This window comes from Equus przewalskii, chromosome 1 (genome assembly GCF_037783145.1).
Source record: "Equus przewalskii isolate Varuska chromosome 1, EquPr2, whole genome shotgun sequence".
NCBI classification, from domain to species: domain Eukaryota; kingdom Metazoa; phylum Chordata; class Mammalia; order Perissodactyla; family Equidae; genus Equus; species Equus przewalskii.
In genome coordinates this window covers 99,232,586-99,257,035 of record NC_091831.1, presented here as the reverse complement: position 1 = coordinate 99,257,035, position 24,450 = coordinate 99,232,586, and the positions used below count along the sequence as shown (strand labels likewise).

At 44.5% G+C, this 24,450-nt stretch overlaps 3 long non-coding RNA genes across 5 annotated transcripts in view; 1 reads left to right on the top strand and 2 right to left on the bottom strand.

Annotated features, from left to right (window-relative positions):
• Positions 1-305: 305 nt before the first annotated feature.
• Positions 306-16,154, bottom strand: LOC139083288 (uncharacterized). Of its 2 annotated transcripts, XR_011539892.1 has the most exons (3): positions 15,751-16,122; positions 12,948-13,031; positions 306-2,307 (listed from the first exon to the last, which is right to left on the bottom strand). It is a non-coding gene; the product is annotated as an uncharacterized lncRNA (long non-coding RNA). The 2 variants fall into 2 exon arrangements; XR_011539891.1 differs by lacking the exon at positions 306-2,307 and having other exon boundaries at positions 11,110-13,031; positions 15,751-16,154.
• Positions 16,155-21,972: 5,818 nt separating this feature from the next.
• LOC139083265 (uncharacterized) lies at positions 21,973-23,383 on the bottom strand. The gene is made up of 2 exons (XR_011539844.1): positions 23,167-23,383; positions 21,973-22,628 (listed from the first exon to the last, which is right to left on the bottom strand). It is a non-coding gene; the product is annotated as an uncharacterized lncRNA (long non-coding RNA).
• A 676-nt stretch (positions 23,384-24,059) lies between these two features.
• Positions 24,060-24,450, top strand: part of LOC139083262 (uncharacterized) — a 93,024-nt gene continuing 92,633 nt past the window's right edge. Inside the window, exon 1 of one of the 2 annotated variants that reach the window (XR_011539831.1) lies at positions 24,060-24,263. This is a non-coding gene — a long non-coding RNA (uncharacterized lncRNA). The remainder of the gene's footprint in view (positions 24,264-24,450) is intronic. The other variant, XR_011539839.1, reaches the window with a different exon arrangement.

Genomic DNA, 24,450 nt, shown 5'->3' with positions numbered 1-24,450 from the left:
CTCCCAGGTGCCTACTATCATTCCAAACCCTCTTCAGTCCTCAGACTCCTCAATTAAGCATCTTTCACTGAGTCCCCAGAACTACTGCGTCCTTTCACCCCAGGTAAGGGTGATCAGGGACTCTCCTGAAATCAGCTTTGGACCACCACTTCGTTACAGGGCCCTAACTTCCGGCTTCCAGCCCCATACTTCGTCCTTGTCGTGGCATGCCTCTTTCCTAGCTGCTGTCCCCGGATCTCATTAAAAGTGAAAAATACAGTGTCCTTCTAACTGGCTAAGGTAGAAATGAGACAAAACCACCATGATAAAGCAAATGAACTGATTTTTTTATTAATTCTTTTTAATTGTAGTAAAAATACACATAACACAAAAATATACACATAACACAAAATTTACCGTCATAACCAGTTTTTAATGCACAGTTCAGTGCAGCCGTCACCACCATCCATCTCCAGAACATCCTGCAGCACTGAAACTCTGTACCCATTAAACACTAACTCCTCCTTCCCTCTCCCTCCAGCCCCTGGCAACCAGCATTCTGCTTTCTGACTCTAAGAATGAAAACTCCAGGGACCTCGTGTAAGTGGAATCATACAGTATTTGTCCTTTTGTGACTGGCTTGTTTCACTTAGCAAAATGTCCTCAAGATTCATCCATGCTGTAGCCTGTGTCAGAATTTCCTTCCTTTTTAAGGCTGAATAATATTCCATTCTATGTGTGTACCACATCTTGCTTATCCGTTCATCTGCTGATGGACCCTTGCGTTGCTTCCACCTTTTGGCTATTAAACTGATTTTTAAAATCATGCATTTGTTCAGAAACTTTAAAGAAAGTTTTAAAGTACTTTTCCATATATGATCTTGCTTTATGCTACGTATCTTCTTCATCGCACATAGGAATAAATTCATAGGGTTACTATTTTACAAGTTTTGAAAGGGAAGTCAATCACGAAAGGTGGAAAACCACCATGCAAAGCATGCCAATTGCAACCAGTCCATGGAGCAGCCTTAACAAGGGCACAGAGGGTGAAGAGGCCCCAGCTCTGTTCTCTGGGGCAGCCCTGGGTATCGGGTTTCCCCTGGCACCCAGATTGGGGCAGGCAGGAGAAGGAAGGGCTTGCTGAGACCCTGGCATTTATGATCTGCTGTCCTGTTTTTTGACTGCAGGCAAAAAATACAATGGGTTCAATGTTGCTATAACATAAAGGAGGTCAGAATGCAAAGAAGATCAAACTCCCTTGTAATTCGTTTGTTAGACCTAATGTTTGCATAGCGCAGGATTAGGGAGATTTTTCATCATAGTTATCCCTATCAGAAAGAAACTTCTAGAGTTAATGATTAGAGAAAGCAGCTGAAGAATCTGACAAGTATTTGATGAGCTCACCAACATTCATTCAGTCATTCAACAAATATTTTTAAGGACCTGGTGGGTATCAGCAATTTCACAGGGGTTGTCTCACTTTGACCTTGCAAGAACCCTCTGCAGCAGGCCTGTTCAGTCACATTTTATAAGGTTAGTACCAGGCACGGTGCTGAGGGCAGCACAGCATGTGGGCCCTGCAGGCAGGGGAGCCTGGCCTGGCTCCACATTAGCAGCTGGGCCACCTGCAAAAGCGATTTTGCCCCCCTGAGTTTCAGTTTCCACATCTCTAAAAGGAGGCCGATAAGAATGTCCACCTCCTTGGGCTGTTGAGGATGGAATGAGATAGGTGCATAAGGTTTAGCCCATTGATTGGCAGACAGGTGGCATTCAATACATATCACCCATTATTGCATGGATGCATTTCTTTCAGTTGACTTGCCCAACAACCCCATGAGGACTATATTCTTAATATGCCCATTTTACAGATGAGAATACAGTAGCTCAGAGAGGGTGAGTAACCATCCAAGATCTTGTGTGCCCGCAGTAAATAACGGGTGGCGTTCAAACCTGTAGTCTGGGCCAGCCTGGTGGCGCAGCAGTTAAGTTTGCACGTTCCACTTCGGTGGCCCGGGGTTCGCCAGTTCGGATTCCAGGTGTGGACATGGCACCACTTGGCAAGCCATGCTGTGGCAGGCGTCCCACATATAAAGTAGAGGAAGATGGGCACAGACGTTAGTTCAGGGCCAGGCTTCCTCAGCAAAAAGAGGAAGATTGGTAGCAGATGTTAGCTCAGGGCTAATCTTCCTCAAAAAAAAGCTGGAGTCTAGTTCCGATCCCAGATCTCCATTCGACAGCTGTCTGTGGAGCTGGACCCCCCGGCCAGGAAGTCTGTGAGGCATGATGACACCACGCTCCACTGTCCTGGGATGGCTGTCCTGACCGCAGCTGGGGGAAGTCAACAGGCCGTGCTCAGTCCCAGGAGGTGGTCTGGGCCCCAGCAGCATCCTTAACTACACACTGCCACTGGGGTACAAAACCTCTAGACCCCAGCTCTCAACGAATGCCCATGCCAATGACGTGACCCGCTCTCATCTGCAAACCCCGAGACTCTTTTCCTGAGTCTTCATACGCCTCCCTCCTCACCTCTGTCTTCTCATCTCTCATCGCGTCTTTGCCTTCCCGCTGCCACATTCTCCCTGTCCATTTTCCTGGAAGCTTCCTTCTCTCTTCCCTCCCTACTAGCCTAATTTGGAATGGAACTAAATTATTCTATGTTCATTAAACAATGCATTAAGTTTCCTGTTCCGAAGTTTTAAAAGCAAATGAATTGAATATTTAAGCTAGGCTTTCAAAAAGCCTCAAACATCAGTGGCTTGGAGAGATGGAAGAACATACTACGAGGAAAGCAGATCTAGCAAAATGTTAATGGTAAAATCCAAGTGGCAGATAGATGGGTGTTCACCGCATAATTCTTGCAACTTTTCTGTCTGTTTGGGAATTTTCAGTATAAAATGTTGTGTAGCAGGAACCAATAGCTTTATATTTGTCACTTTCAACTAATTTTTGTCATGAGGAGGGCTAGGACAGCGGCCTCGATATGAAAAAGGTCTCTCCTGTGTCCTGGTAGAATGCACTTGGGGTGGGGTGGGGGTGGGGCTTCTCAGTGCTGGTGTCTCTTTCAGGAGGGGAAACACTGAGGGGCTCACGGGGGGGCTGGCAGTCAAGCGAAGCATCTTCAGACAAAGCCGGGCAGAGGCAGACATTCAGCTGTCGGCTGTTCTAGGAGGAACCACTAGCTTCACCAAAAGCTTTGATCTCAGGGAAGAGAATACGAAAACTGAGCTGCCTTAAGCTGCCCAGGTCTTTTCAGAAGAGAAACAGGCACAGTTAGGTAGCCTTCAGAGAACTCCATCCCATTCGTCCCCTATCTGTTGGTCCACATTGCCCTGGATTTATAAGCAGTGCCTCCAGCTGCGTGAGTCACATAACCAGCCCAGTCCCTGGGACTGAGGGCCGCGCTGGAAAAGATGACAGTGGCGTACTTAGCCAGGCATATTTGGAAAAGCTCACAGTGTGTTTTCATTGCTGCAGCTACCAGACCACTGATCAGTGGAGGGGGCGTCTGGATGCTTTTTCTGAGCTGTACCTCCATGTAGCCACATGAAGTCTCTTCTGACTACAGCCCTATGGAGGAAACTCCAGCACTAATATAGGCCTTGGTGGCTGGGGGAGGGCATGCCATAAACTCTGCTCCCTCCCCTGCACATGTGACGTATCAGAGGGGCCTGCACCGCAGTGCAACAAAAACGGGCAGATTCACTACCCTGGCTTGTTGGAGCTTCTGGTTAGAAACAGCCTAAATAGTCATCACAGAGAGCTGGCTAGATAAACTATGACACAGCCGTACAACAGAAATATACAGCCCCTTTTACTTTTTATTTATTTATTTTAAAGGTTTTTTTCTTTCTTTCTTTCTTTCTTCCTTCCTTCCTTCCTTCCTTCTTTCCTCCCTCCCTCCCTTTCTTTCTTTCTTTCTTTCTTCTTTTTTTGGTGAGGAAGATTGTCCCTGAGCTAACCTCTGTTGCCAATCTCCCTCTTTTTGTTTGAGGAAGATTGTCCCTGAGCTAACATCTGTGCCAATCTTCCTCTCTTTTGTATGTGGGATGCTGCCACAGCTTGGCTTGATGAGCGGTGTGTAGGTCTGTGCCCAGGATCCGAACCCAAGAACCCTGGGCCACTGAAGCAGAGTGCATGAACCTAACCACTACACCACTGGGCCAGCCCCTACAGCCCCTTTTAAAATGCAAGAGAGTTGGAGGCTGGCCCGGTGGCCGAGTGGCTAAGTTCGTGTGCTCCACTTCAGGGGCCCATGGTTTCGCTGGTTCGGGTCCTGGGCATGGACATGACACCACTCATCAAGCCATGCTGAGGTAGCATCCCATATGCCACAACTAGAAGGACTCACAACTAAAAATACACAACTATGTACCAGGGGGCTTTGGGGAGAAAAAGGAAAAATTAAAAAATAAAATAAATTTAAAAAAATCTTTAAAAAGCAAGAGAGTGCTTTAGATATCGACAAGGAATAATTCCCAAGCTACACTGTTAATCAGAAATAAAAAGGAAGATACTGTACAGAACAGTGAGTATAGCATGTGCCCATTTGTGTGGTTAAAAATATATATCTCTATGGTTAAATATGCAAGAATATCTTTGGCTGGATGTACAAGAAAGAGGTTGTCTCAGGGGATGGAGGTAAGATGAAGAATCATATTCGCTAGATATAATATGCTTTTTGTGTTATCTGACTTTTAAACATGTGCATATTTTCCACTAAAAAAAAATTACTTACCTAGAAAAGGTGGAAACAAAACCAGATTCTCAACACAATACCACCAGAACTACAGTGTTCAGGCTGCCCAAGCTTCCTTTTCTGACTGACAGGTGAGTCCCAGGTCATTCATGCCACATCGGCCTGGAGGGATGCAGAGCCGCTCACATCTCAGTGAGGACGTGCCGGGGAGACCCCTCCAGCCTGCAGCAGTAACTATTCTGGGAGCCCTGCCTCCACCAGTGCCCCAGGGCAAGCTCCCTTGGGCATCTGCAGCTCTAATTTCTGATTTCCAGGCAATTGCAGGGGAGGAAAAGAAAGGGGAAAATGCAGCCAGGTTGGAGTTTGCAGTAGAAGGTGTGGCCATGTTGGGCCAGTGGGAGCGTTCCCAGGTGGGCCTTTGGCAGATTCCCTGGGGGTTAGTGAACTGTGGGCTCTCACACTCTCTATGGCTCTGACTCCTGAGGACACTTGACCCTAGACTTTGATGACAAGCTGCCTGGGCTTCCCATCCTGGCTCCCCCATTGACTGTGGGACTCGGGACATGATAAATTTTCTAAGCTTCAGTTTTTGTCATTCAAAAAGTAGGAGGGAGGGAGGGGATGGAGAGAGAATAATGCTACCAATGTTATGATAAGGTCATCGTTAAAATTAAGCTTTCAATAACTGTTGCCTAGCTTAGTAAGATCATGGACTCTGGAGCTGGACTTGCCTGGTTTTAAATCACAGCTGTACCATTTACTAGTTTTGTAACTTTGGAAAGTTATTTAATCTCTGTGCTTCAGTTTATTCATTTGTAAAATGGGCATAATAACAATAGTACCTATATCATAGTGATTTATGAGATATAAATAAATTAACACTTTAAAATGCTTAGAATAGTGCCTATGACATAGTGATTTTTGAGCTGGGTAAGGTCTTAACCCAAGCTTTTTATTTTTAATAACGAGGAACTGTGGTCCAGAGAAGGACTTGCCCAAAAGGGGACTAGTGATTAGCAACAGAGCCAGGAGTAAAACCCATCTGTCACTCCCAGTCGAGAATAGTTTCTACTCTTTCCTTTAGGCCAAAATGTTTTCTTACATTCTGCCATACAATTAGAAAGAAGTGAGGAAAAACCTGTTTTGGGTCAAATCAAATGATATTGGGTTCAAATTCAGCTGTGTGGACATGCCAAGTTTCTTGAGCTCTCTAAATTTCCTCTTCCTTGGGAAGAACATGAGGATAATACTGCGCACTTTGTAGCAGTGTTGTGCTAAGTGAGCTCCAAAAGGTAAGATGCCTGGCACATAGCATTTCTCATAAACGGTAATAATATTAATACCAATAGTATCCCACCACAACAGGTGACGGCATAGTTCGGATCAGGGGTCCCACATCTGTGAGCTTTTATTCCTTACTCTTCCAGGGGCTCGCAAACTAACTTGAGATATCCCAATGTGGATAATTATTAGCTATATGGAAGCAATTATATTTAAAACAAATTGGAAATGTAAGCATAAGCTCTAGTACCAGAGGCAGGCATGAGCTGGTGTTACGACATGTGACTATGAAATATCATGGTGAATAAGCTTGGTTTCTAAGTTGGGTAACAATATTTCTGATTAAAAGTAGGTGTGGCGTCATCAGGAAAATGCAAATTAACACCACGATGAGAAACAACCCCACGCCCACTGGAAGGGCTAAACTTTGAAAGACCCGACGATGGATAGCAAGTGTTAGCAAGGATGCAGCATCTGGAACCGTCCCTCATACGCTGTTGGTAGGACTGCAGAACGGTAAAAGCACTTTGGAAAACAGTGTCGTAGTTTCTTATAAAGTGAACCATAATCTTACTAGGTTAGTGACCTATTGCTATGTAATAAATTACCCCCAAATTTAGTGGCTTAAAATAGCATTAATCTTTTTTTTTTTTTTAACTCTCATGGTATCTGTGGGTCAGAAATTGAGACAGAACGCAGTTTGCTCCACCAGGCCTGGGCCCAGCTGGAAGATCGAAGGCTGAGATGAGATCACCCGAGGGCTGATTCATTGACACGTCTAGATGACGCTGGTGTTGGCTGGGGACCATTGTTTGGAATACCCACACATGGCTTTTCCACACGTCATGGGCTACCTGACAACACTGTGCCTGGGGTCCCAGGCAAGCCTCCCAAGGGAGAAAGAGATAGAGATAGAGAGAGAGAGATCCCTGAAAGCAGGGATCATGTCTTAGCCATTTTTATACCCTTATAACAGCTGCAACCTGGGAAGCAACCTTGTAATTTAACAAGCGCATTTTTCAAAATGGGTGTGTTAGCCTGTGTGACGGTTTACTTTATGCATCAACCTGGCTGGGCCACAGTGCCCAGATATATGGTCTAATGTAATTCTGAATGTTTCTGCCAGAGCATTTTCGGATGAGTTTAACATTTAAATCGGTAAACTTTGAGTAAAGCAGATTGCTCTCCATAATCTGGGTGGACCTCATCCAATCAGCTGAAGGACTGAACAGAACAAAGACTGACCTCCCCTGGGCAAGAGGGAATTCTGCCAGACACGGCCTTCAGAGTGGACCTGCAACCTTGGCATTCTGGATTCTCTGGCCTGGCAGTTCACTTTGCTGATTTTGGATTTGCCAGCCTCCATAATCACAAGCCAATTCCTTAAAATAAATCTCTCTCTCTTACTGGTTCCGTTTCTCCAGAGAACCCCAAGTAATACAGCCTGGTTCTATAGTATTACCAAAACCATGGACTTTCTCGTCCAGAAGTTTTTGCTCTTGCTTCGTAACCACAAACGGGATTTTCAAGTAAAATATTTCCTGTGCTATTTCCCAATGGTAGACAACGTGCCCCTAATATGAGCATTTACATGATGGCTGTAAAGCCTTGTGGCAAGGTGGCAGTTCTCAGTGGTCTTCTGAGGAGGACGTGGACAGGAGCCATTACATGGCTCGTCAGTGAGCTGTTGAGGAGAAGCTGTGCTCATCAGCGCAGAAGTCAATCTTTCATTACTGGAAAATGTGAATCAACTCAAGTGAAACTGGGTTCTGTCAGCTTATAAAACTTAATTATGTTTTTAACTCCATAAATTTGTCCATGTAAAGATATCCGAAAATACCTAACTTCCAGTTTGAGCTGACAGAGAATTAATTGCAAGAATGCAAACGCACACGGTGTGTGAGGAAATTATCTGAATTTCTTAACTGTGTCTTCCGGCAAGGGCGTGTGCTTTAAATTTTTGTGTCAACTCTGCATCAAACTTGCTCAGTTTCCTCTTATACAACAAACCCCAGATCATTCTAAACTTTCAGAATAAGAACATTCCCCAAAGAAAAGAAATTAGGGTGGGGGAAAAAAATCAGTACGTGACTTAAGTTGTGCACCCTTGTGGAGTTAAGAAAAACATTTCAGCAGGAGGACAAAGGCTCCCTTGTTTAAGTGCTTCCCCAGCTGCACTTCAACTAAATATATCCTGGGCAGAGTGTTTTCATTTCTCCACCCCTCTCCTGGAGCCAATCACAGGGTGACAAACAGCTCCAAGGTCCCCAGGGACTGGCACTGCAGAGGTACTGGCTTGGTTAAACGATCTCACCTTTCTTTCCAGCACCGGCTCTGCGGCAGCCCTGTCCCCCCGGGGGCCACCGGGGGCCACCGGCAGCCTGGGGCAGGCGTGCTGCGGGCTCTGCTCAGCTCTGCTGGGAGAGGAGGCCTGCAGGGGTTAACTGAGCCGCCTCTGTCTGGAATTCATGCACCACCTGGGCCGACAGCATGAATGACTCATTGTTTCCCCTCTGAACAGTCTGAGGAGTGCTTCTCGGTGTCAATAACTGAGGCAAAGTAAAAGGGTTTTTTCCCTTTCAACATAACCATTTTTCTAAAACTGAGCATAGAACTGGAAATCTGGAGAGTGCGTTTCTTCTGCAGCAACCGTAGCCAAGGTTACTGCTCTGAGTTGGTCTGTGGGGACAAAGGATTTAAATTTACTGTCTACAAGCAGAAAGAGGCCTAAAGCCAGGGGTCCTTTTATTTACGGCTTATGTGACAGTCCTATGAAAGGAAGCAAACTTAGCTTAAACCTCCAGTCTGCCTAAACCTGTGGGCTGACTGAATACTAGATTTTATGTTACTCTCGATTTGCAGAAATGGAAATTTTGACTGTACATTTCCCATAGTTAAATTTAAGACATGTATGCATTGAAGTCCAGCTATGAGACTTCCACACCCTTATTTCTAAAGGAGTGTATTCATAATCATGCCCCACCTCCAATTTTCCACTATGGCACCCTTCCTTGTTTGCAAAAGCAAGATTGACGCTCCTTGCGAAACTAGCCTGTAGGTTTTCCTGGACTGTGTCCTCTTTAGCCTTTCATAAGTATATCTCAGCACCAAAGCTTGAGAGCCAGACCATACAGACATTTCACTACTTTTCTGCAAGTGGGTCACAGACAACATTTGAACTCTTGTTTCTATGGCCTCTTCCTTCTACTTACCTACATGTTTAGGTATTCAAAGGAGAATGTTTAAAAAGGAAGATATGGAAAAAAGAAAGAAATATAGAAAGGAAAGGAAAGAAGTCCTATGTAGATTCAGAGTCTAGATTCTAAGTTGAATCTAGGAGGTTAGCGTGCAGCAGAATGTTCTCATCAAGCCAAGTAACAGCCCTGAGTAGATTCCAAGTCACTCTGACTTGAAATAAGGATGAGGAGAGTTGACCCTGAAGAAGAGGGGATATTCATGGCATAGGGAGATTAAATAGGGCGCTAACAAAAAGGCAGTCAATGCCTTTATTTTAAGCCCATGTACCCTTTACATTTCTGCAGTAATAGGAGACGGGTTTGGCTTTGGCTGGTTTTGTGTGATATATGGGGCTACTCTACCCCATGGATGGAAACTCATGTAGATCCTGAATTAGAATCAACATAAAAAATATTTCCCTCTCTTTCAAACCTGTGCTATAATTTAGCAAATTGAGTATCTTTCTTTAATTGCCAGTATCCTTAAAAGAAAGTCAGGTATCAAAATATTTTCATTGCCCTTTTTGAAGCTAATGAAAAGCCACAAAGATTAAGTATTTCTGCATTTCTGTAGACAGGACACAATTATTGCAGCACGCTGAGAGACACGGCAATAATCAAAGCTTCACCTTCACACATCTAACCACCAGTAAACGTGCAGTGCTCTGAACAAGCCTGTTTTCCATCACGTGCAATTAATCTATTTGCCAATGAGCTTCCTTAGCTACTAAAGATTTTTGGTCCTTGTTCCAATGCCACAATCAAGCATAGCTGGTGAAATATCTGGAGGACTGTGACTTGAGACAAGCACAATAAACACAACCCTACTACATGCAATATGGTTTGGGTCTTCCAACAGGATGAGATTTAAAATCTCTGGGCAGCCTCTAGCCTTTGAGACAGGCGGCATTTCCATTTTGTCATCAGTACAGCCATCTCCCCTCGTCTCTACCGAGTCTTTTCATCAACACACAGGTCTCAGGACTCCACCTTTGCTTTAGGTCCTTCTAGAGGGTGGTGGGTTCATTCTGCTTTTCTCAAGTGCAAAATAAATGCAATTTGCGTAGCTGATTGTTCTCTCTCCCAGTGCAGAGAACTCTTTCACCGTGAGTTTAACAAACGTAAAATTCTCTGATGCACCCTTCCCCTTGGGAACCCCTGGGGCATACCTTCCACTTGTCTGTAAGTGGGCCTAAAAGGAAAACTGGGGGTTCTTACAGACAGGGTATGCCCGATTCTACTGTGAAGCTTTTCCTAACTGGTTCCACCCAAACCACTGCCCTAATAGGTCTCCACATTTGGAAAGGAATAATATGGCCAGGCAAAACAATAATTTAGGGGCTGGCCTGATGGCGCAGCAGTTAAGTGGCCATGTTCTGCTTCGGCGGTCTGGGGTTCGCTGGTTTGGATCCCGGATTGCGGACATGGCACCGCTTGGCACACCATGCTGTGGTAGGCGTCCCACATATAAAGTGGAGGAAGATGGGCACGGATGTTAGCTCAGGGCCAGCCTTCCTCAGCAAAAAGAGGAGGATTGGCAGCAGTTAGCTCAGGGCTAATCTTCCTCAACAACAATAACAAAAAACCCAAAAAGAACCCCCAATAATTTAAGGACCTTAAAATCTCAGGCAAGGAGAAGGGAACAGATGACTTGAATCATATTTCGTGATGTCACAGCATGTTTGGAAGAGAAAGCAATACTTTACCTTGGCTCCCTATTATCATTCCATACTCAATAATGCCATCAAAAGACACAAGGTGTTCAGAAAGATTCTCTATTCCATTAAACCAGATAGGATTCGTGTTCAAACAATGTAACTCTAAGCTATGAAAATGTAGAAGGAAATAATAATTTAAAATCCTCCTTGAAAACAAAAGCTCTATTAAGCAAATCTCTGGAATTAAGAACAATACTTGTAACTTCTTTAACATGTTTTTATTATCTTGGTTGATTTTATGTGATACAGAACATCAATATCCTTACTCTGTACGTGCATCAGTATTTCTTATCTCACTGGTATTTAAAGAGGAAAGATAGTATTTATTTAGACGTTCATCTTTTTTGAGGGAGTTTAGCCTTGAGCTAATATCTGCCACCAATTCTCTTCTTTTTGCTGAGGAAGACTGGCCCTGAGCTAACATCCATGCCCATCTTCCTCTACTTTATATGTGGGATGCCTGCCACAGCATGGCTTGACAGGCAGTGTGTAGGTCTGCACCCAGGATCCGAACCGGTGAACCCCGGGTCGCCAAAGCCAAAGGTGCAAACTTTACCGCTGCGCCACCAGGCCAGCCCAAGACGCTCATTTTTATATGTAAGCATTGATAGCAACAGGACTAAGAATCTCCTCTTGTTTCTAAGTTTTACAAAATAGTTCTCAGTTTTACCCATGGAACATTGTCTATCATCTATAAGGTGTGGATAATCCTCTGGAAAACTGCCTGCATGAAGTGAACTTTGTTGTGTGCATTCTATGCCAGTGGAGTCACTAAGGACAAAGGGCATATTTATGACCTTATCTCACTGGATTTTGATAAGGTAGTTGCTATAGGAACCTGAGTATCATGTACACACCAAACCAAAACGCAGCACACGTTACAAGAGATGTTCAGGGTGAAATGGAAGGATTGGCTAAAGGTGGTAATATGTGAAGTCGTTTAAGTAGTCAGATTAAAAAGTTTGGTATCTTAACCATTTGCTGAACTTGTTTTTCTTTCCTTCCTTCCGTCCTCCCTTCCTCAAACAGCTTTTGAGTCTCTACTCAAAGGGTCAAAACCTCAAATAGCTCTATCTTCCAGGAAGATAACGTGAACAAGCAAAGCAGGGGGAGACAGACACATTTCATGTGCCTAATAAACACAGAGGCAATTCTTCATTCCTGCCAAGAAAGGAGCTCTCTCCCATTATTCTTGAAAGATATTTTAGTCATCTTCTCTCCTTTGGTACTGAGAAATATGTCACTCCAAGAAAAATGTCAGCGCACACGCAGGATAAATGACACCTCATACTTAGCCTCAATGGGGAGGCGCTAGGGAGTGGCCAGGCTGTGATGAAGTGGAGAGCTCGTGTCCCATCTCAAGTGGCCCATGTCTGCACCAGGTACCTGCTACCATGTAGAAATAGGCGCAGGGTGGCCATATCTTATTCTTCAAGAGAAGTCAAAGACCTTGCTTTGTATGTAAAACCAGATTTGAAAATGTGACCTGAAACTTCTAAAAATAAATTTTAAAAAGAGCCAAACAAAACAGTCTGGCGGGCTGGATTAGGCCTGTGGGTCACCAGTTTGAGATGTCAGAGCCACTCATTTAAGCACCCTGCTGTGAGGTGCTGGGAATACAAAGATTAAAAAAAAAGATCTTTGCTTTCAAGTTTATGCACTAGTACATTAAAGATGACTACACACACCTATCTATGGGCGTGCTGTAATAGGGGCAATTACCGAATGGTCTGGGAGCCCAGGGGAGACCAAACCAGATGCAACTGAGGGAGAAGGGAGGCGGGTCAAAGAAGGATTCCAGAAGGAGCTCGCTAGTTGAGCCAAGCAAGCAGACACGGTGCAGGAAGGTGGTCCAGGTTGAGGTTATCAGGACATGCTAAGGCACCGAGGCCATAAGCAACCTGAGCCTTTTGTTCAAGAAGTTAAGGTAGGCGTTTGAGGTGTAGGAGGTCAGAGGAGGAGAGAGGTCCTCCCTGTCAGGCATCTCCAGGGCTGTGCAACCAAGAGGGAGGACGGAAGAGCGAAGACTGAACTCACAAGAACATCAGAGCCAGTTGTCCGTGCGGCACTTCTTCCACGTCCTCATGATCTGGTGCAGCACGCACGTTCACTCAGCATCTGCTAGAAATTATATGTAAATTCAAACAAACCAGGAAGTAAGAATTTGAATCAAAACAGAAAATTTAACTCTCAGCATTAGGTAATACACTTCTCCCGGCTTCCTACTATTTGGCTCATTATGATGTCTGTGAAACGGTGACTAGAGAGGTGACAATCTGAACGTAAGCCGACTTTTTTGGATTGGAAGAGCTGCCCGGAGTAGTCTCTGTATCCTGTGTCACAGTAAATACAAGTCTAAATAAATAAATAAATTTCCCTCATACAGAAAGGCAAAGAGACTCCCCTCCCTTGTTTTCAGCATTTACTTTAGAAAATTCGTGACTGTAAATTCTTCTCTGCCCCTTTGAGAAGTATGTGAACCTTTGTAAAAGCTAAATAAACCTCCTGCCAGCTTTACAGCCCAGGAATGTCCTTCTCAGTGACCTGGGAGCCATCTCTTTGAGATGTAATCACCAGGGATTCCTACATCCCAGTTTCCTTGGGAGGGCAGGAGCCTAACTTCGCTGGGTGCCTGGTTCCAAGCTGCAAACCCACCTCCTGTCATAAAAATATAACTTTATTTTTCCTCTGGATAAAGCTAACTAGCTAACATAGATTACCAGCTACCAGCTACCAGTTTAGGACGAACTATGTGTGACAAATAGTGCTGTCAAGTCCTCTTACTTGAGGACTAGTTATTGTTTATCTTGAGACCAGGTATGTAACAGAGTGTCTCTGCTTAGCTTTGTAAAAGGGTAAATTTCTGTCTGTCTTTGCAGTCTCTCAGAGGATTGCCTGTGATGCACATCATATTTTGGTTTAATGCTTATTCCATAAGAAAGCTGTTTTCTTTCCCTTCTGCTTTCGTGGAGAGGTTTTTTGGGTTGACAGGAGATTTTTTTTTTAACTATATTCCCCCCAAGCCTGCCACGAGGGTCGGCTAGGTTTGGTCTTCCAGCTCAGAGGATGGTAAGTAGCTAAATGCCCTGATACAAATGTGAAAAGTCGATTCACAAGAAAGAGGAACACATTTCACGGAAACAGACTTTCACGCTGCTCCCCGAAAGCGCTGCAACTCGTACCCCCCGCAGGATTTGCAGACGCGGCGCCGCCCCAAGCTCGGCTTGAAGCCTGGTTCCACCATTTACTGGCTGTGGCGCCCCAGACAATTACTTAACCTCCTGGTGCCTTAGTTTCTCTATCTGTAAAACGGGAGATAAAATAGGGTTCCCTCCCTCATAGCACAGTGCTCGGCAGAGTCAAAAGCGTCAATAGTTAACCTGCATTACGTTATTTAGCAATATTATTTGAAGGTTTGTTATAGGCAGAAACACTTCTGGGATAGAAAGATGAATAAAACATAGTTCCTGTCCCCAGAGGAATTTACAATCTTATAATAATTATAATGCAGCCATAAGATTAATCTGGGTATAAATAACCTATCAAGAAAAAGAAAAATAGAAAAATTAACAGGTGTGTTTAAAGGGGGGCGGACACGGCCAGGGCTAATATCCTAATTGAGCTCCACATAATTATATGGTCTATAGTTAAGCGTCATCGTCCAGTTTAAATCTCAAAAGACTTCTTCCTGAGCTAGTTTAACAGGAAAAACCAGAATTCTTATCAAAAGAAATGAATGTATCAGCATTAACTTTGAAGCCAAAAGCCCCGCCAGGGAAAGGCTGAGAGACGGTGACCTGCATACCTCGAGGCATTCCCTGATTTTTCTCCCATCCAAACAACCTAACTGAAAGGATTTTTGTGAAGTTATAAAAGTAAATAAATATTGACACTGGACACTTAAAGCCAGCCATACAACTCCCGCTTTCTCCTAAGCTCAAGGGTGTTCAACTGGCTTTGTTCCCAGAGTATTAAGAGAAGAGTCGGAGGCCATCTTGGAAACAAAAGGGCTTCGGGCGCCGGGGGAGGCGGAGGCGGTATCCCGGCAACGGGAGGCGCGCGACGCACCGCGCAGGCGCACTCCGCAGCGCCCGGCCGCCCGCCGCGTGGGCGGGGCTGGCGGGGGCGGCGGAAAATTACCACGGTTCCTCTTAAAGGCGCCCGCACGTTTCCTGCTTGAAGCCCTTGCGCCAGTCGCCCGTGTAAACTGGAAAGTCTAAGTGGGCTGTCCAATTAATCTTCTTAAAGGAAAGAAAATTCCGTTGGAAGTCAATTCCCAGGGCAGCACGAGTCTATAATTAGGCAGATAATAGCGGAATAGGCTTCTTCATAACCAAGTTAAGAAAAGCAAAATAAAAATCTGAAATTTCGACTCTGATACAGAAAGATACTGAACACACAGGAACGGGGCAGAAGGAGCAACTTCATGAATAAAGTCACATTGACTATGCAACAGGTTTAAAAATGGGCTCTGAAGCAAAGAAATCTCATTTTCGACAGAGAGATTGACAAATTATGACATACTAAAAATTATCAAACAACAGGATAGAAGTGTTTAGGAAGCAGCAGGCTGGGTTTAACATGCATCAGAAAATTTATCCTCTTTATGAATCAGTTTTTACAGTAGAATAAACAATCTACAAGATTTTTCCTGCTTCTCAGTCATTAAAGAATTTTTTCTTCAGGTTAGAAGCAGCTTTTATGATCTACAAGTTAAGCAGTATTTATTGCTGTCTTACTTTTCAAAAGAACAAATAAATAACAATTCAGCTGGTTTTGCAACGTAAACACCTAGGGTATATTTCACTACACTCCGTAGCGCTGAAATTATTCCCCTTACCAAGCAATATTTACTAGAAGCCATCCTGGAAACAAGTGGATGAAATAGAAATATTGGTCTTCTCGAAGTGAAGCTCTTGACACATTAAATGTCTCTTCGGTCCATTTCAAAACATAAAAGATCATCCTTCGCTCTGTTCCTCCTCTGATGGTTTGCTGGGTGATAGCTGTCTTTTCCGTTGTAAACTGCCATCAGGCATACCCATCCACGGTTCTCAGGCTCTGGCTGCAGACACTACTGTGGGTATCAGAATGGATTCTCAGGAAATATGGAAGTGATGTTCCAGTCTTATCATGGCCCTGGCAAATTGATTTTCCACTCCGGACTGAGCCATTTTCCCCGTGCTTGTCGTCTATATTATTATGTCACATTACATTTCCACTCCAACTGCCTTTAGTATGTCCTCTTTTTTTTTTCCCACTGTAAATTCTCACATTCCAGTCACCACTTCTCAGTAATTTTTGACGGCCCCTTTTGTGTTTTTCAGAAAGCAGAGCCATGACATGAGTACTAAGCAAATGTTTTGTATAAGTTTACACACGATGGTGTTTAGCTTGTGATTTTCAGGTTTGGACGGCAGAAAAGGGACGACACTTGTGACATTATCTTACTTTCTAGGACCACAGGGAAAACTAATTACATGTAACAAAAAGCTGTGTCGTGTAGAGTTCTCATCCACTTTGAAGCTGCAAGGGAATGTGATTTAATGGAACGGGAACTGTGCCTTTGCAACAAAGATATGTGCAGCTGAAGTTGGTGCCTGCATTTTTGGCTTATGAGATATTTACCAGTGTTAAGAAATTGAAATCTGAAAATCCCCGCTTTCAGATAAGACGGTGTTTCTAACTTTTAAAATAGTCTTGTTGTAGAAAGCATAGTCTGTTCTAATACTTAATGGCTGCTGAATTGGCCAGTGCAGGTGCCAGTGCTGGACAGTGTGGCTCCCCCACTTCCTCAGAAGGGAAGTGGCATTTTACAGCCCCAGTCTCTGCGGGGTTTCTAGAATGGCTCTACCACCTACCGTGCCGGGAGATAATCTCCTCTTACCTAAGACTACTGCAGAATTGAGACAGAAAGAAAATATACAGGGAATTCAGATGGAAAGAGTCACCTGGATTTTCCCTCTTAGATCCATTTCTGTTAAGTGGCTAAGAGGCTAAATTAGTATAAATTAGAATGTAACTCTGATGGCTAAAATATAATAAAAGAATTTTAGAAGAAAGCAAAGTGTTTAGATGTGTGTAAAAAAACCCTGTAGTAAGCAGAGTTGGGAGATTTGGGTTGCTTATTTATATTGTAAAGATGATATTGCATAGTTCATAAAAATCTCTAAGAAGAATTGTGGGGCTGAACGCAGGAAGACAGGGTGTGGGAATTTAGCTTTTCATGTAGGGCTGCCAGATAAAACACAGGACATTCAGTCAAATTTGAATTTCTGATAAACAATGAATAATTTGTTTAGCATAAGTAATGTTTGGGACATAGTTACACTAAAAATATTGTTTGTTGTTTATTGGAAATTCAAATGTAACTAGGCAACTTGTATTTTTATTAGTTAAATCTGGCAATCCTACATTAAGGGCCTTAAAGAGGGCACATGTAATTGAGTTTTTGCACCTGTATTAGAGAGGTAAACACCATCAAAAGCTTCCGGTTCAAGGTCCCAGGCTGAGGTGAATGTGACACACACAGCACTCAAGTATGTTGTCCCAAATAAGTAACAGATGGCCACCAGGCACAGCCCATCAAAACATCACGAGCACTTTGCTATTACCTTGTTCACTCATTCATTCACGCATCAGTTATTTACTGAGTGCCTGCTATGTGCCAGGCATAAATTCAGGGAAGAGTAAAATAAACAAGGGAAAAATCTGTGCCTTTGAAGAGTCCTTGCTTTTGTCAGGTGGAATAACTTGTAAAGTGATAATTGTAATAAATGACCAGTGATCACAAGTTTCATCAGAGAGCTGTGGGCACATCAAGCTAAGTTTATCTAAGGTAGGGGGAAAACAGGAAGGCTTCAAAGAGGAAGCGACTTTGAATGAAGGAGACTAGGCTGGCGGAAAGGACATAGTAGAGGGAACTGCATGTGCAAAGGCAAGGAGTGTGAAGACATCGTGGGTTTTTAAAAAATCAAATAAAACAGGACAACCCACCAACAACTACAAAAACTGAAAAGACAGGTGTAACAGGAGCTACGGAGCTATGAGAGGGTTTGCTGGGAATGTCTGACAAAATTGGGTGGAGCCCATTACGAAGGTGAGTCTCCAGAGCTCAAACTCTCCTGTGGACAACGAGGACAGGTTCAGGGCTGTGGGGACTGGTAATTCATTCTTCCCAGTAATTAATCCATTTTCAATTCATTCCTTCCAAAAAAAAAAATGTGTGTATGTGTATCATCTTGGGCTGAATTCATGGAGCATATAAATGAATATAATACCAATCCTACCTCCTAGATAGTCTCTGTTTTCCAGGGAAACCAGTCATGTAGACAGTTATACTCAATACAATGGGATAAACCACATTCAAAACACTGGGGCGACTCAAGAAGCATGAAGGGGCTGGGGGGAAATTTCCTGGGAAGGGTGGGAGAGGGCCAGCCAAGGCTTCCCAAATGAAGAGATGCTGGGATTAAGGTGTTTTGGAGTTTTTTAAATTTAACTAAATTTAATACTTTATGCAAATGGTTAGACATTTTCCCCAAAGAACAAAAAAGTATACAGTGAAAGGGAAATTTTTCCACACCTAGACCCTTGACTGCCCATCAGAGGCAAACCCACCATCCCATTAATAGAAATATCAATGTATCACTCCTCTCTCTTCTTTTTACACAAATGGAGTCATCTTCTACTCAGCTTTTTTTTTTTTTTGAGGAAGATAAGCCCTGAGCTAACATCCACTGCCAATCCTCCTCTTTTTGCTGAGGAAGATTGGCCCTGAGCTAACATCCATGCCCATCTTCCTCTGCTTTCTATGTGGGACGCCTACCACAGCATGGCTTGCCAAGCGGTGCCATGTCCGCACCCGGGATCCGAAACCGCAAACCCCGGGCTGCCGAAGCGTAACGTGCGCACTTAATCGCTGCACCACCAGCCCGGCGCCCTCTACCCAACTTTTTATACCTTGATTTTTTTCATTTAACAATATTATTTTAGAAATCTGTACATATAGAGCTACTCACTTTTTTTTAATAGCCCCATTATATTTCATGGTAGGACTAACTCAAAAATTTTTATACAGGACCAGCCCGGTGGTGCAGTGGTTAAGTTTGCACATTCCGCTTGGGTCGGTCCAGGGCAGGGTTCGTCGGTTCGGATCCCAGGTGTGGACATGGCACTGCTTGGCACGCCATGCTGTGGTAGGCATCCCACATATAAAGTAGAGGAAGATGGGCATGGATGTTAGCTCAGGGCTAGTCTTCCTCAGCAAAAAAAAAAGTGGAGGATTGACAGCAGTTAGCTCAGGGCTAATCTTCCTCAAAAAAATAAAAATGTTTATCCTAGTGCTCTATTGGACATGTAGGATTTTACAATCTTTTGCTATTACAAACTATCTTTGTATACATTCCTTTTTCCCTCTGTGGGAAGATATCTACAGGGTACATTCCTAGAAGTAGAATTCCTGGGTCCATAGGTTGGTGCACTTAAATTTGGATAGTCTTTGTAAAAACTCCCCTTCCAGGAAGTTATATCAATTTACGCTTTCATCATCAGGATAGTAGGTTTGAGTTTTGATGAGTGAGTGGGAGTTTACCAGGCAGAGAAGAGAGCAAAGAGCATGTTTAAAGGGAAGACTGGTACAAGGAACAGCAGGCAGCTCAGAGCGCTGGGCTGGAGGGCTGGAGACCAGTGAGGAAGCAACCGGCCCAGGGAGAATGGGAGATGAACGTGAGTAGAAGATGGGTTAAGGAAGTAGAGGATTATAATCACTGCCGTCTACTGAGAGCTGATCTGTGCCAGGCACCGTGCTAAGCACTGCGTACCGTCCATCATGTAATCCTCACAACAGAGAAAGGAATATCCCCAATTTACAGGGAAGGAAACCGAGGCCCAGAGATGTTAACCTGCCCATGGTCACACAGTTTGTCTGTGACAGAACTAGAATCCAACCCTGGCTTCTTCGGGTTCCCAGCCCCAGTTCTTAACCTCTGCTCCATGGGCTCCCGAAAGAACGAGGAGCAGGGTTTTAGGGCTATTTGATATGGGGAAGAGAGGGAGACTGCGGGAGACCCGAAGATAGTGATGCATGAGCCCAGAGAGCCCAGACCCTGCTGGAAAGTGCCCACAACTTGCTGACATAGTAACCAAGACTCTGGGGCCTAGAGTCTAGGACAGGAGACAATCTAGAGTCCCTCTTTTATTTCTGGCAGGACTGAGTTAAGGGGCAAATTTACAAGACCTTTGCCTTTCATTGCTGGGCACTAACTGTACCTGAGAGTGGAATCTGGATCTTTTCAAGATTAGGTAATTTTCAAATATTAATATATATTTCTTCTTCTTCCTCCTCCCACCTCCACCCACCTTCTTCATTTATATCAGCAGCAGATTTTAAACTTCAGCTCCTAGCAGACAGGTTTCTACGAGCTATATAGCTTCCAAAAGCTGTTCAAAGTCAACTGTCCCTTAAAAGAACTAAAAAGTAAAATATTCATCCATTTGCTGTCTTGGGTATTAGCTGTGAAATCTAAATGATAACACAAACCAACCAACAAATAGATCTAGAGCCGTTTTGAAAGCATTCGAGTGAATGAATCTTTGATCACAGATTTTAATCTCAGACGCACAGTGCTGGTATAGCAAAAAAAAAAAAATCTTCACGTGTTTATTGCTGTGCATCTGTGGAATCAGACTCTTTAATAGCTGGCCTCAAATACCCAAGTCCCAGAAATAAGTCACTGCACTGGTACTGTCACCAAAAGGAAGACTACAATAATGATTGCCACATATGGTAGCTCTTAAAGCCCCAAAGACTTTTGAGTAAATATTCTTAACAAGCTGTGTTCTCCATCCTAGTGGAATGTATCTTATTCCAAGTTTAGTAATCAGAAGGACATCAAGAGAGACTAGGGTGTTTGAAGTATATAGGGGGTGATCAGAACTGAAATTACCCCAGGAAAGAGCGTCCCATTCTCTGAGGTGATTTGAAGATGGTCACGTAATGGCTCTGCTGATTGATATTTTCGCATTATTCATGCACTTGTTTTATTCCTCCTTACTTCTTGGTATTCCCTAAATCATTTTTAGAGAGCAAAGGAATGATTGTGGCAAACAGAGTTTAATTGTGGAAGAACAGACTATGGAATGGTTTCATGGTAGGGAGTATCTAAGTATTTTTACACTGATCTCGAGGAGAAACCTTACAACTACTTGGTCACTTTGCTTTCAACAGAGCTGTCTTTCCTGTCCTTGTGGATAAAGGTCTAGCAGCAAATCCATGATAAAACAACTGAAAATAACTAATAAAGTGATAATATATGATGTTCAGAGGCCTTTAGCCTTAAAAAAACAATACCCCCCACAAATGTTCTTTTATATTAGATAATTTGGAGAACTACAAAGTTTGTGTACTTGCAGCACACGGGAAAGAAACGTCAGCAGTTTCTTTTGTATCACATCTACACATATAAATGAAGTAGTTAAAAGGAAAAGAGGTTCTGTATTGCTGACAGGTTGACAGTGAAAAGGCTCCTCTTAAATATTTAACTTGAAATTAAACATCCATGTCTGGTAGTTATTAGGCACACCTCCATATAGAAAACAATATACTTAGAATATATGATTTATAATTTTCAAAAAAAAATTTTGAAAAGTGAGGGCAAAGTAGAAGAGACTTGACCTCAGGTGGAATGCTGATGCACAGTCATGAGAAGGCTCAAGATGGAACGCCATTAACTCAGCAATTTGGGGAGTCAAATATGTCTCAATAAACGTAAAAAGTTCACATTCATTGTAAACCTTATTTTACAAAAATATGTTAAAAGCTTTTTGTAGAGAAGTAGTCATGTCAACATTATCTATAACAGCAAAACATGGCAAACAAATTTGGTGTCCAATAGTAAGAGAACTCTTATGGTTAATTCATCTGATAGAATATTATGCAGACTCTAAAAATCATAAAGATTTTTATTTGACATAAGAAAATGCCCATTATACATGGTTAAATACAAAATGTGGGTTACAAAATGAGGTATGGTGTTATTTTAAGACAAATACAGACATACAATTTGTTTAATAGTGTTTATTCCTTGGTACTGGCATTCGGGGTGATGTTTTTTCTTTCTATTTTTCTGTACTTTCCATGTTTTCTTTTGAACATAATTTACTTTAGTAATATGAACTAAAACAACATATTTTTAAAAGTTAAGAAGGTACCAAATTGTACACACAACATAATCCCCCCAAACAAACAAATCTATGCCAAGAAGGACAAATATCTCTGAATTATTGGAGTACAGTTTCTTTTTTCTTCTCATTACTTTTCTGGTTTTTTTAAAAAAATCAAATTTGCTATAATGATATTTTAATTTTAAAATACATTTTCTCATTTCAACAGGAAGGCAGTGCTAATGAAATTCTAGAGGCAAACAACTTAAGGGCTGAGGATGCTCTATAATTCTTGTGCTCAGTGGCATTTGCAGAAAAAGTTGCCCGAGATTCTTTTTGAATTATGAGTACAAAAGGAGACCAAAAAAAGGGGTATTCACTGCAAAATATAAGGACACAATGCGGCAGGCTCCTTTAGAGTAAAGGCTATGAAGGAAACCGTACTCTTTTCCCAGGCTGAGGGGAGGGAGGGTCCTTATCCTCCAGGTTACAGCATCCTTTGGAAACTCCGTTCAGCGTTCTTTGCAAAATGATGGACGAGTCTGAAGTGAAACCCTTGAAGGCGTGGATACAAAAAGCAGCGGCTGAGGGAAATTCTCTCAAACCTCTGCTTGGGTCAAAAATGCGCATTTAAGTCTTAAAAGAAAAGCCGTGAGTTTTTTTCCTCGTTTTCCCCCTTCTGATCACATTCTACTGTTTCTAGCCTGTCACTTAACAGCGACGCAGTTTTGACCACGGCATAAGTCTTAAAATCTACCAGGCTGAGGAAACCACAGAGGCTCCTTCATAAAGAAAATGTCTTTCCCGAGCTGTCACTGCAAAGTCCCCCCATTCGGGGACCTTATTACATTCAGAAATTTTTATTAATTAAGCCTCCCAAACATTTGGGAGGCAAATTTTATTATTATTTTTTATAAAGCAAAAAATAGTCCCATCATTTCAGAGACTTGCCAACGGTCTCAAAAATTAGCAAAATGAGAGAACTCGAATCCCAAGTCTAAGATGACAAATTTATAAATAAAACCAAGGACAACGTCTCCTTCATTCTAAATATACCCTCACAGGCAGAATGGCTTGTGTTAACTATTTTTACCCACTGCCTCGCTTGCGTCTCAAACTCGTGTAAAACGAAACGGTGGCGAAGAAGGACAATGAAGGCCGCTGTCCCGGCGCCCGCAGCGCCCGGTCTTCTGGCTCCAGCCCCAGGGACGTGCGGGGACCCGCCGGCCGTGGTGGGACCGCCAACACGCCGCGCCCGCGCTTGCTGTCCCACCTCCCGCCCTTGACAATACACCACACCCGACGTCTGCACTTTTCCTTCCGAAACCACGGCCAAGGTGGCCTGACGTCAAACAAGAGAACCGGGGCTCGGCCGCACCTTCGCGGTCGCAGCGCAGCTCCCGCGAGCAAAGCACGCAGAAGCCCGCAGCCCCGGGCGAAGGCGGGGACGCTGCTTTCAAGCCTGTATCACCGGGAATTCTCCCTCCAGCCAGAGGGAGTCAGGGCCAACCCTTGGAACAAAGGCGGGAAGCGGGGGCCAAAGTGCTGGCAAGAGAGGAGAGGATGCATTTCGGTCCATCCAGGACTCGCCCGCTCCACCGGCAGCACCTGACCTCTCCCTCCAGACCGAGGAAGGGGTCTCTCCGGTCCCAGTCCGCAGGGACAAAGGGGACCGGGCCCGGACTGAGCAGCTTGGGGCCGCGGTGACCCCCGGGGGGTGCCCAGGGCCGCACTGCCTCGCACGGCTGCCCGCGCCCGGCGGCTCCGCGGCGGGACAAAGGGACAGCGCACCACGTCGCCCCTGCCCCCCAGCATCACTCAGCTCATCCCGCTCTTCCCCGCGACCACCGCCCTTCAAGGGGCACGCGGCCTCAAAGCCCCGCCCCCGCCGCCGCCGCCGCCATCTTGTTGTTTTCCCCCGGTCCCTGCCACCCGGCCACGTGGCGCGTCGCTGCGGAAGCCGAGGCACCGCCCCAGCTTCCGGCCAGACCGGTTCCAGCCGGCCGCGGCGCGCAGACGCACGGCTGCCCCCTCGTGGCGGGCCGCAGGGCTCCGGCCGCGCCCGCCGCTGCGCCATGGCCCGCGCTGTCCGCAGCACGTCCGCGCGGCCCCGGGGCGGGCCGGCCGCTGCGCCCACGTGTTCAGTCCGGAGCAACCAGGGGCCGCCCCTCTTTACACGCAGTCCAAACAGTAAGCGCCGTAGGGTTGCGTCGAGGGGCTTTTGGGACGCGGTGCTTTGTGTTTCAGGACTTTCCAACGGGCGTCCCCAGCCTCGGTTTGCAGGTGTGGGGTCTGCGCTCGGCCGGGACAGCGAACGCCAGCCTGGTCCCCGGGGTGGGCAGGGCGGCCCCCTTCTCTGGCCCGCGGGTTCCTGTTT